At 35.8% G+C, this 12567-nt stretch overlaps 1 long non-coding RNA gene across 1 annotated transcript in view; it reads left to right on the plus strand.

The window, feature by feature from the left end:
- The window catches only part of LOC138920638 (uncharacterized), a 54729-nt gene extending 42431 nt beyond the window's left edge, over nucleotides 1–12298 (plus strand). The window contains exons 3-4 of the long non-coding RNA XR_011432131.1: nucleotides 6955–7082; nucleotides 11052–12298. This is a non-coding gene — a long non-coding RNA (uncharacterized lncRNA). The remainder of the gene's footprint in view (nucleotides 1–6954; nucleotides 7083–11051) is intronic.
- Nucleotides 12299–12567: the final 269 nt, after the last annotated feature.

A 12567-nucleotide genomic window follows, 5' to 3' on the forward strand; every position in this document is an offset into this window, starting at 1 on the left:
AAATCACCCTGGTGGCTTCAGGTGCTGACTGTCTAGCCGCGTGGATTTGATCAGTAAACCAAGTAACGCATTAATATTTTTATTGTCTTTCTGTTGAGTTTACTTGTTAACTGAATTGTTTGTATTTCACATAGCCTTAATCATTCTTTGACAATGTGTACCGTCGTTAGCTCTGAGACAACAGTTTGACAATAAAGAGTCTTTCTCACAACAAATATAAATTCTGGGCTTCATTGGTAGCAATAAAAATGAAAATACGAGATATACAGAATAGAGTTAGGGAGAGCGTGTTAAAATCCAATAATTTCTTTGTCCCTGTAATCACAGAAAGGATATTTTTTAATGTCCAGGCCTTACTGTTTTTTTTCTTCCCTTAAACAGGATATCAGACTATGTTTATACACTTATTCTTTCTAAGGTTAAAAAAACTCTTTGAAACTAAAAAGTATTGGATTTTTAAAGAGTAAAGTCTATTGCATCATATCTGATTCAACAGAAAGAAGAAGACAGCCATTTCTATTCTACTGTGCTTCATGGGCTCTAGGTGTGTTCACATACGTAGCTTCATTTAATTTTCCTTAGGATCTTGGGACGTGGGCAAGACAGACATTAATATTCTCATTTTTTAATCAAGAAACCAAGACTTGGAGAAGTTAATTATCGCCCTCTGGTCAAAGAGGAAGTAAATGAGGCTGAAACTGAGAATCTCGACTTCTTTCCTTGATGCAAGGAAACAATGCTAAAAATAGGGTCACGTGTTCCTGTCCTAGTGAGATCTTCTAAGGAGAAGTTCAGTTTCAGGGCAGTTCTTAAAAAATGGGAAGATTTAGTAGAGAGTGACAGTGGCTCACCTTAGTTGACTTGGTTTTTTCATCCATAAAAATCACTGAAGGCAGAAGAGATAAAGGCTTGAAATGCAAAATAGGAAGTGGGTACCTTGGCTCAGCACAAATGTGAGCCCTGAGCCCTGAGAAAACTGAATGGCAGACAGCCAACAAGAACTGCCAACTCAACATCTTCTGCAAATGGAATGAGATTCAGGAGGCTGCTCACAACCTGTGTGGATATCACACCAGGGAGCATTCTAGTATCAGCCCGTCTTTGAGTGCAGCTCTCCACTGAGATTTTAAGATCACCTGGAGGAAGGTTAGCACAGTTTTTCTGGAGAAGAAAACACTTTTATTGTATATCTCAAGACTCAAAAGCATTAAGATCAGTAAAAATATAAAAACAAATGAAAAATCTGAGATGTTTAAAATCTTAGTTAATACGCAGATAAGAAAGGACAAGAATGATATTGCTAAATTCTTTGCCAAATGATATTTATGGGGTTTCTGTTACACTGGTCTCCTCATATGTAGCCAATAAAATATGTTTGGTAGCAAACAATGATATTAATTTGAGATGGACCACTATCCCTTAAATATATATTTTTGTGAACTGTTTTTCTGGAGGATTAATTGACTTAAAACAGATTTACATGAAGGTTTTTTATTTTATTTGTTATTTTTTAAGGAAGATTGTTTCTGAGCTTACACCTGTGCCAGTCTTCTATTTTCTGTGGGATGCTGCCAGAGCATGGCTTGATGGATGGTGCTAGGTCCATGCCCAGGATCTGAACCTGTGAACTCCAGGCCGCTGAAGCGGAGCGCACAGACTTAACCACTATGCCACCAGGCCAGCCCCAGAAGACTTTTTAAAACTTAGCTTCTATTCTCCTCCTCATTGTTATGAAATTATTGTTTTCAATAACTAACCGCATCCAGTATATCTATATTCAGTATAATGTTTTCTCTTTTGGAAACAAGAAACAGTCTAAGGAAAAGTAGGGAAGAATGGGAAAAAAAATCTCTATATAAAGTTATAAATACAAATAGCCTTTATGTGAGTACTTTTTTTCAGATTTTAGTTCCTCAGTTGCCTAAAACCATTCTGATAATAAAAGATAAAAAAATATTTTATGTTGATGATTACTCATTAAAGTATTAAAAATATTTTCATTAAAAATAATCTAACATTGTTTCCTTCATCTCTGTTCACACTAACTGATGATGTTGGAGGAAAACACTGGAAACCTTAAAAAGTTATTAAGTTAATTAAATTAAATACAAATTAATTTATTCAGTCTTAGAATAACAGTAAGGTCATATTGATGTTGTTTAGTTTGTAAGTGAATTCACTCACCAACACACCTATCTGCCTGGAAACAATTTTCACTACTGAAAGTGCTTAAAAAGTATTCTCAATTAATTATTTGTATTGATAGCACTAAAAGATGCATTATTTGTGATACTGAACATTTTTTAATCATGGTTTTCTGTGAAAGAATTATCAGCGATATTCTAAATTGAAGTTCCTTAGAAATCTTCGCCAGTGTTAAAATGGTATCTGGTACACACTTTGTGACTAATAATATCAGTATCATTCTCAAAATCATACAATGTTAGTATTATTAAATTCGCAATTCTTTGTTCACCAGTGCAATTTCTTTCCTCCATTCAACTCTAATTTCTTTCTTTTTCTTTTCCTTCCCTTCCTTCGTCTTCCTCTCTCCCTTCTTTCCTTCTCTCCTCAATTACTGAGTACCAATGAAGGGCTTGCACAAAAGCAGGCTTTAAAAAAGCAAGATGGAGAAAGTATACTCTGCTTTTGAAGAGTGCGATCCATGCAAATAAATAATTACCGTATGATTTGATAAATACTATAAAGAGATCTAGTGCAAAGTAAGAGTTGGAAAGGAATAGCTATTCCTGTGTGTAGGGATATGGCAGAAAAATCCCTTCCAAGAAATGGTGTTTCATATGAACCTTGAAGTATGAAAAGATGCTTTCTGAGCTGAGAGTGGATGTAGGGGAGAGAGAAGTCCAGACAGAGGGAAAAAAAAATAACAGGTGCAAATGAATCAACATTAAAAGAAATCAAGACATATTTGGGGAATGGTGATTAATTAGCTATGATTTTAGACTGGTATACTTTTTTCCCAGGTTGGCAGACTGTGATCTCTCCAAGCCACATACATTTAAAAACAAAAGAAAATCTGGGCAGTGTCCTAGTCAGCTTGGGTTACCATAGAGGGGGTGTCTTAGACAACAGAAATTTATTTCTCACAGTCCTGGAGGTTGGGAGGTCTGAGATCTGGGTACCAGCATGGTTGATTTCTGATGAGTTCACCTCCTACTTTGCAGATGGCCATCTTCTTACATGTGTCCTCACATGGCAGAGAGAAAGCTTATCTTTCTAGTGTCTCTTCTCATAAGAGCTCTAATCCCATCATCAGGGCTCCATCCTCAAGATCATAACCTCATAAAGGCTCCACCTTCAAATACCATCACATTGGGGGTTAGGGTTTCAACATAAGAATTTGGCAGAAGTACTTAAGTTCAGCCCTTAGCAGCAAGTACTTCCAAATTTCTACAGAATGATATGTGGATCACATTGCATGTGTGTGTAAATTATTTATTTTATTGGATTTTAAATGATGTCTGGAAATGACTATTTGTTCAACAGAAAAAAGATATAAAGATAAAATTGGCAAAATATATTCTATTTTAAATCTGCTATCTCCTACCCCAGTCAACAGCTAAGGTGGATTATTTACCTTCTAGAGCAGGGGTCTGTAAACTATGGCTCCTGGGCCAAACCTAGATGCTGTCTGTTTTTATAAAGTTTTATTGGAACAGAGTCATGCCCCTTTATGTATTGCATATGTATTGCCCATGGTTACTTTCATGCTACAACAGCAAAGTTGATTTGTAGAGACAGAAATTATCTGGCCCATAAAGTCAAATATTTACTCTTTGACCCTTTACCAAAAAAGCTTGGCGATCCCCAAATTAGAGAATCTGAAGCAGCAATTCCATCTCGGATTTTCTGATTTGCCTCACTTCCTTCTGTTGGGAAGTCAAACAGTGGGAAGCGTGAAAATATTTAATTATAAATAATATAATTTATACACATAGATCTCGCTCTATGCTCATAGGTATATATCTACCCATCTAGTTACACACACACACACACACACACCCCTTCAAGAACTAAGTACTTTTAAATTACTAGGTTTTAATGATCTTCTATAGTTCCCTTTTTGATATAAGAACTTATTCTACTTAAATAGGTTTCAATTAATTTGCAAGAAGAAAATGTGATATAATTTGTCTTCCTTTCCTGTTTCTGCTGCTGAACTTGGTTTTTATTAAATTAGTGCCATTCCACTTTCACTCTTGCGCATTCTGTTCCTTAATATTATATTGCATTTGTGACTGAGCACTTGAAATACCGTCGTCATCAAGGTTGCTTCTCATGGGTGTTATCTGACACTGCTCACCGTACAGCCCCATCTCTAGTCCAGGCTTCCTCTAATTGAGATAATTTAACAAAGATTTGGACCAATTACTAAGTGTTTGTGGAACATATAATGTCAATTGTATCTCAATAATTGTTGAGATACTTAAAAAGCAGATTAAAAAGCCCTTCTTTCCTTTGTTTTTTTCCCTTCTTTCACTTAGTTTCATTTTCATGGATTTGATGTAGCTGATTTGGGACTGAAACATATCCTTGCCATATATCAGGGCAAAAGAAAGCAGAAATCTGTAGTGCATGTTTTCTGAGTGGCCACACTTGCTTTCCAGGACACTGTGTCTACAGAATTAACACTCACAGAAACTAAATTTAGTTCAAGGGGTTTTTGATGCTTACCATTTATTATAATTTTAAGTGGAGTAGTCGTTTAGGTAGAGGTCTGTGCTGGCATCTCCATGGAAGGAAAAGAGGTTCGGGGTAAACACTGGTGGATCCAAGCTTGAGAAAGTGGCTTGAACATTCAAAGGTTTTAGATAACTTCTGCTTTCCTGACTCATTGGTTATTAAAAGCATTATGGAAGAGAAAGAAGACATTTGTTTAATATTAAGTGGAAAAGCAAATATATATATTTAATGTAAAGCACTTGTATACATTATATATGGAATTAAGAAGTTCACCAGTATTAGAATCCTACATTTCAGTTTTATTTTTTGAAATGAGAGATGCCTGTCAAATGCTGATTAACTTTACCTCTAAAGTCCTAACAGCTGCTGAATCATACAAGAAAGGGTCTGTGCCTTTGTGTCTGTGCTTGGAGGGTCTTAGATATAGGATAGGGTGGGAGTGGTTTCTGTGTGGGTGATAAGGAATGGCAGTGCACCTTGGTTTTCTTTGTTCAACAAGGATCAGTGCTCAGAAAGTGGAGACTCATCATGGCTTCCAGCTGCCACTGCTGTCTGAGATGTCCTGATCCAGTCCTTCAGTTGCGCCCTCTCTGTGGGCTCCCTGGAATCAGAGACCAAACCCTGGGGCCCTTTAGGGCTACCTGCTTTTACACGTGATACTACTAACATCCGATTTAATGGTAAAGGTCCATCGGGCCCTCTTATGTCACATAAGTTTGGGGAGTCGTCAGTGCTATAGTTCAAGTTCAATTAATTTAAAGAGGAATCATTGCAGAACGCTTTACAGAATTCTCAAATTATACAATATTCTGAACCAAACTTGAAAGTGACACTGAGTACATTTCCAAGAAGACTCCTTAATTGAATTCAGCAATGGGTTAAATGTGTATCTCAGAAAATAATTACAGTGTTTTGATCAGTGGCTTCAGATTTAAATCATATGCTACACCCATTTGTATTGTTGGTCCATATATAATAACAGAAATTAAAAATGAGGCCACTTTCAAGTGTCATCATTAATTAGAAACATTCTTCTTCTTCTTCTTATTTTTGCTTTATTTTGTGTTTGATCTCTGAACTTGATGAGGAGTTGCTGTAAACACTTCCCAAGGCACATAGTCATGTTTAAAACTGCAGAGTTCCTCTGGTCAGGATGCAGCCCTATTCCTGAGGGTAGAGTAACAAACTCGACTCTGTTTATCTTCTTTACAATAAATTAAATTACTGGCCCTGATAAGCTTTTGCAAAGCAGTTCACTCCAGTTATTAAAATGCTGTGTATTTTGGACCACCTTTAATCCAGCTTTGCTCTCCAAATTTCCAGTTTTTTCTCACCCGCAAACATGAAGGCAAAGATTAATTCTCTGCCAATGTTTTTGTTTCATGTCATCTAACAAACTATGTTTATGTTTAGTTTATAACCTACAAAGAGAAGCTATTTTTCTTCATCATTTTCACTTGCATTATCATTGTATCATCATCATGGAAAAAATATCTCCTAGCTCTGGCTTGTGGGGGTGGGGGTCGACCTGGGAACTATAAGAAATGCACATATAAGGCCACACAATTTTTTTCTTTGCAAATATACCAAGCTTTACATCTCCTAACAAGAATTCTATTTTTTTTCCACTAGCTACAACTAGGCAATTATTCCAATGAGGCTTTTCTGCTCTGGAACTCTGCTTTGTCCTCAATAAATTATTTTTAATATCTTTAAAGAGAGTGAATTTTTGTTTTTAATTTGTATTTCATTGTGGTTCCCTTGAGGCAACACAGAGATGAGTTAACAGCCAGGGCCTTGGCTTCAAATTCCTGGGGTCCAGTCTCAGTTGCCATATGTACTGGCTGTGTGACTTTGATGCTTCCCAGCTTCCATTTTCCATGAGAACACTAAGAAGAGTTATCCCAATAGAGTTGTAGGGAGAAATAAAAGAGGGGAAAATGTGGAAAGCATTTAGGAAATTGATGGGTATCTAATCAAAGTAAATACATATTAGCTGCTATCATTCTAAGTTGTTAGGTAAAATATGGCAGGCTCAGTAATACTAACGTTGAATAAAACATTTTTATTTCTTGAATTATCTTAGAAATTAGAGGAATTTCTTAAGAGTAATGCCTAAAATGAATTACATAATTGGAACAAGTATATGGACGTCGAACATTATTACCTTTAAAATGATAACGTGCATTCTAACTATCCTGTAGTTATGTAGATATACTAGCTAATAAATTGTACATTTTTACCTTTCAGTTACAACTTCTACTCACCTCTTGAGAGGCTGCCGTGTCCTGCCTTCTTGGAGCTGCCAATCTTGAAAGGACTTAGATTTGAAACGTTTAATGAAGGAGTTGGGTGTCTGCACTGGGTACATGATAAGGGTATGTGCGTTTGGGGAAGCCAAAAAAGAGGAATCTTCCTAAGAGAACATTTGACTTTTGATACGAAAGTTTCATAAATTGATTTAACAGAAGTTCTAGATAGTGTTTGTACATTCCATTTTATCATAAATTATGCTGTAGTATGTTGTTTCTCTCTGGACACCTTGACAGTGGAGTGGTAAATTCTCCCACCCTCTCTAATGGGCATCCATAGGACAGTTTTCTCTGACACACTCTGGTCCTAAGACTATTGGCATCGTTTCCTGATGTTTTGGAAGTTCTTTGGTCAAAGGAATGGCCTGTTATTTGCTTAACTCCCTGGGAACTCCACTTAAACCATAAAAATCCCTCTTTTCTAAACAGAGCCTCACCTTACTACCTTTGCCAAAGCACAGCAAGGATTTATCATGGTGCTACATCATGCATTTGAATATGAACTGACGCTTTAGTTGAAGTAGTTGATGTTGTCTGAATGATAACTCTTAACCTGAGAAGCCCTGATATAACGAAAGGGGTATAAATTTGCATGATTTGTGCTGTAAGCAATATTTATAATGTAAGAGGGCTTTAAAGATTAATATATTCCCAGAGCAACACATGAAAGAGACAGAAAAGGTTATTCAATGATCATCCAAATGCAGTATTTATTTGCCATTCTTTCACCTGAAAGATTTTCTTAGATTTTTTTCTTTCTATCCCATTAATTTAGTATACAAAGAGGACATCAGTGTCTCTCTAATTTCAAAATATTTTCTGCAAGTTTAACTCTTTTAATCAAGGAGAGGAAGCACAATACTGCTTGAAGAAATAGTTGATTGATGTCTCTCATTAGTTAAATGGCCTACAGTAGTTTTAAGTTCTTATATCATTAACTCCTTATTTTGAGAATCAAATAGCTTGAAGTATTTTTCACAAAATAGTTACATTATTGTTTTATCTAATTATCAATTGGTAGAAGGAGAAATTGATTCTTAAAGCCCCTAAAGAAAGTATATAATTACAAAGTTTGAGTATTGAAGTCTGAGGTTGACAACACACTTAGAGTGTCCTCAGAATAATTTCTTCAAAATTACTTGTCATGCACTTTTCACGTTCTGTCTAAAAATATAGGAAGTTTTCAAAATGGCTTCATACTCCTTGTTTTTTCTCATCTTAAAAATCAAATGAAGGGGCTGGCTTGGTGGTAGTGAGTAAGTTTACGTGCTCCGCTTTGGTGGCCCATGGTTCACTGGTTCAGATCCCAGGCGGGTGTGGACCTACACGCCACTCATCAAGCCATGCTGTGGTGGCATCTCACATGGAAGAGCTAGAGGGACTTATAACTAGGATATACAACTATACACTGGGGCTTTGGGAAGAAAAAAAAAGAGGATGACTGGAAACAGATGTTAGCTCATGGCCAATCTTCCTCACCAAAAAATAAAGCATATCTTTGAAAAAAAAAGGAGAGTAAGGGACTAGGAAGGAGGGTGAATGTGGACTTTAATTAGAGTCAGGGGAGTGAAAAATTATGAAAAGCTAGAAGGAAGGTTCGATCCATGTGAAACTCATCTGAGTTTGTTAACTGATGCTTATGGGAGTTAGGCTTCACCCTCCCACAGCAGCTGGGAGACAGAAAAAAAAAAAACAAATGATTCTAGATACAGTGCTGAAATGGAAAGGCTTGTGGGGAGAGGCATCAAAGAGAGTGTTCAAGAGAAATTCAAGGTTTAAACCAGTTTTGATATCTACATATATTCTGATTTTAGTTCTCTTGGCAAATGATGTTGTGATAGTACAGTTGTGTCTGCACACTTCTAAAACAATCAAAACTAATGGAAAAGCAAAGAATTCTGTTAGTCAAACATTAGATTTTATTCATAGTGCCAAATTGCTTTCACCGAAGATACGGAATGCAATGTTTATTCTAGAAATGTGGACAGAGATTGAGTAGCCAGTGATGAGACTGGCTCTAGCATCAGTGCCTGCCACATAGGCTCACACTCTGCTTTGTTTTTCCATCCCAAGTCTTCTTGCCTAGTTTTCATTCATTTTTTGGCAGATTGGATCTCAATCAAAAGAATTATGAATATTATGACTTATTTGATAATATTCCTTTGAGGGTGGAATAAAGAAACTCATTCTCCCTTATCTCATGTCTCATGAAGCATGATCTAATATTTCTTCTGTTCTACAAATCAGGGAAATTATTGAGGAAATTTAGCCAAGGTACTACAAGAAGCAAGCAGGACTAGAACTAGAGATCTCCTCGTTCCCAATCTTTTCTTACATATTTAACAATTTTTCTCAGGGATCCATTGCAGAATTTTGAAGAGAAATTTAGGGAAAAATATTTGTATTTTCCCTGTAGAGACACACAAAACAAATAAAAATGGCAATTGATTAAGAATAATCACTTGACTCCATTCTACAGTTAAGAACGGTAAGATTCACACGTACAATCTAACGATATATTCAGTAATTAACAGTTATTATAGCAAATTAAGTACATCCAGATTAAATTGTTTCTCAAGCATCATGGTCTTGACTTTGTAATCAAAAGACGTGTTCCCCAGATAGTCTCTGTTCCATCCTGGTAGCTTGGAAGGTTGAGCATCTTTACTGCCACTATGAAGATCTATTTTCATTGGAGCACTGCAGACTCACTGGAAAGATCTCTCAGCCTTGCTAACTTATGCCATAGCTAAAATTCCAGGCCATGGTCTCAGTCAGGGCTCAGTTTCAGTTCTAAAGCCTTACTTTTTCGCTGTGTATTGGGTATGCTGCTGCCCTCTTGAAGAATACACATGCACACCTTTGTAAAACAAGGATAATATTGTTCTTGTGTTACAGAATTGTTGTTAGAATTTGCATCTGCATAATATAATGCATAAAAAAATCCTTGGTACATAATAAGTGGTGAAAATGTTTGATATTACATTATTACTTTCTCAACATCTTCCTATGTTCTGCAAGCAAGTGTAGAGTGGGGTATGTTGCAAGGTAGAGGTGGAAAATGTGTCAAAATAATACCCTCTGTGAAGTCTTATCTCACCACCTCAGGCATGAGATTTCTTTTCAGAATAATCGTGACTTTTATGTGCACATTAATGTACCATTAAGGTAGATTGCTTGCTGTCATAATTGTGTACATGTCCTATTGTCCGAAGTGTTCATAAGCATCTTGAGGAAAAGTGTCTGGACTTTTAATTCTATGTAAATATACATTTTATGTTATAATACATAATACATAAAAATACATTTTATATCCAATAGACCCTCAGAAAGTATTTCTTTAAAATAATGGGCTATGTACATAAAGTCAGATGACCTCATTTCCAGTTGTGGTGCTTAGTCTCAGTAAGCTACTTTTTCTTAGGCAAATCACTTGACCACAAGGAGCATTATTGCCCTTATTTGTAAAATTGTGGTAACACTCTCTCCCTACTTAGAATGATAGGAATCATACAAGATGAAAGTATTTTAATCTTTAAGCATATGCCAAGTCAAGAAGTTAAAGCTCTAACTTGAAAATAAGCATGAAAACTGGCTCTTAATATGATGTCTCAATGTATAATAACATAACATTTAGTTGTGTTTATGTACTGGAAATGACAATGTGATTTTGAAAATACACTTGAATACAGTAATTTTCAGATGGATGTGTTCTGCTCATAAACAAGAGCTACTGTCCATAGTATTCTGTGTCTCCTCAAATCTGCTGTGGCATGTCATGCAGACATATGCATAAACATAAAGAAAATAATCGTGGAAAGATAATCACTGTATGAACGTCATGTTGCCAACACCACGGAGCCCCACTAGGAATGAGGAGGTCAGTGTGAAGAAGAAGTGGGATGAGAATAATTTTTACTATTTCTTTTCACTCCCAGACTGAACTTTCACCCTTCTCGAAGAACAGTCTTGAAATTCAACCTCCCTTCTAGGGCTTTAATAAACATAGACAAGGTTTGTTTCCATTTCTTTCAGAGGCTGGAGTGAGAAATGTTGAAAGACCACATGAAAGACTTTGCTTATAGGGTTTCCAGCTGAGACTGAAGGATGAAGTGGTGAAAATTCTCACAAGGTATCCAAGTTTCATGATATTTCCAGACAAACCCTGTGGCCTCTGGGGACAGGGGTAAACTTAAGGTGAGCATCCGGAGGCCTGGTACACTCAGTTCCCCCTAAAGTTGTCCCGCACAAAGGGTATTAATGGAGAGCTTTAGACGAGTTTTCTTAATAATATTTTGCATTTGCTACATTATTGTTCATGAGGATTGCTGTGCTTTGAATAGGAAAGGAATAGATATTTTTCACTTAATGTCAAATGTTAACTGCGTTATGGAAAATGCAGCTTCTTCTCTCTCTGTCTTTTTTTTTTTTTTAAATGACCTCTCCTCAACAAGAGGTCAGTGGAAAATGAAGCGTTACCTGGCTTAATAGGTTTCAATCTCCTGCCTGGGATGCTTCAGTGATATTTTGGTCTATTAAAAGGGACTCAGAACTGCACAGCAGGAAGTCACCACCAAATATTTCCTTGAAGCTCTGTTTTCTGGATTATCAAAAAGAAAAGTCAGAAAAATGTGCTGTTTATTAGTTCTTTTGTTGTTGTTCTGTTGATGTAAGAGATACTCTTCCCTACTAACACATTAGTACCACCAACAATATATCCCAGTAAAGGACCGTAAGTAATAAAGGAATGAGACTGAGATAAAGTCATGATTATTGAAATAATAAAGGAGGTAAAAGTAGTTTTTAGTCTGAAAAGTAAGATATTATATTTTAATAATCTTTCCATATATTTTGGTACTTCTTTTTTTAAAAGAGTCAATCATGACTCACTTCAAATGATTGACATAATTTTTAGAATAACGTAATACGGAAAATATGAGCACATGATTTCTTCGATATTCAAACTCTTTTGGGATGTCTGCATCCTTGTATCATGAATATTTTTATTGATACTTGATGAAATACTACATCATTATCTCCTATATGTTTCCTTCATCATGTGCAAAATTCTGGGGAAAAACTAGCCTTTCCCTTGGCATGGATGTTTTGGATATAAAACAGAGAATTTACACATAAAAATGAGTTTATTGGTTAGCATTTGTCTTTGAGTTGTCGTAAAAATGCAGAGATGGTATGAATGCATATGAGCACTGATTTTCATATGGATGCTCATTATATAATCTCTAATTAAATCTTGTCTTTTGAAAGATGTTTTTCTTCCCATAATATGTGGAGTTTATTTTACTTTAAAGCAGAGCCCCGATTTTGTTTTTCTGGCATCAAATTAAGCGGAATAAATATTTCAATGTTTAACCTATATCTCCTGTTACTTTGTGCAAAAACATAAGTAAAAAGACAGAGAATAGTGTCACAATTGTTTATATATATATAATCTTCATGATGATACAAAGATTTCTTTTTGTTTTAAACTTTCTTTATACCCTCTCCAGCATGGTTGATAACTGAGTGAGTTTTGGCAAACAAATAGACG

The sequence above is a fragment of the Equus caballus genome, chromosome 24 (genome assembly GCF_041296265.1).
Source record: "Equus caballus isolate H_3958 breed thoroughbred chromosome 24, TB-T2T, whole genome shotgun sequence".
Lineage (NCBI taxonomy): Eukaryota > Metazoa > Chordata > Mammalia > Perissodactyla > Equidae > Equus > Equus caballus.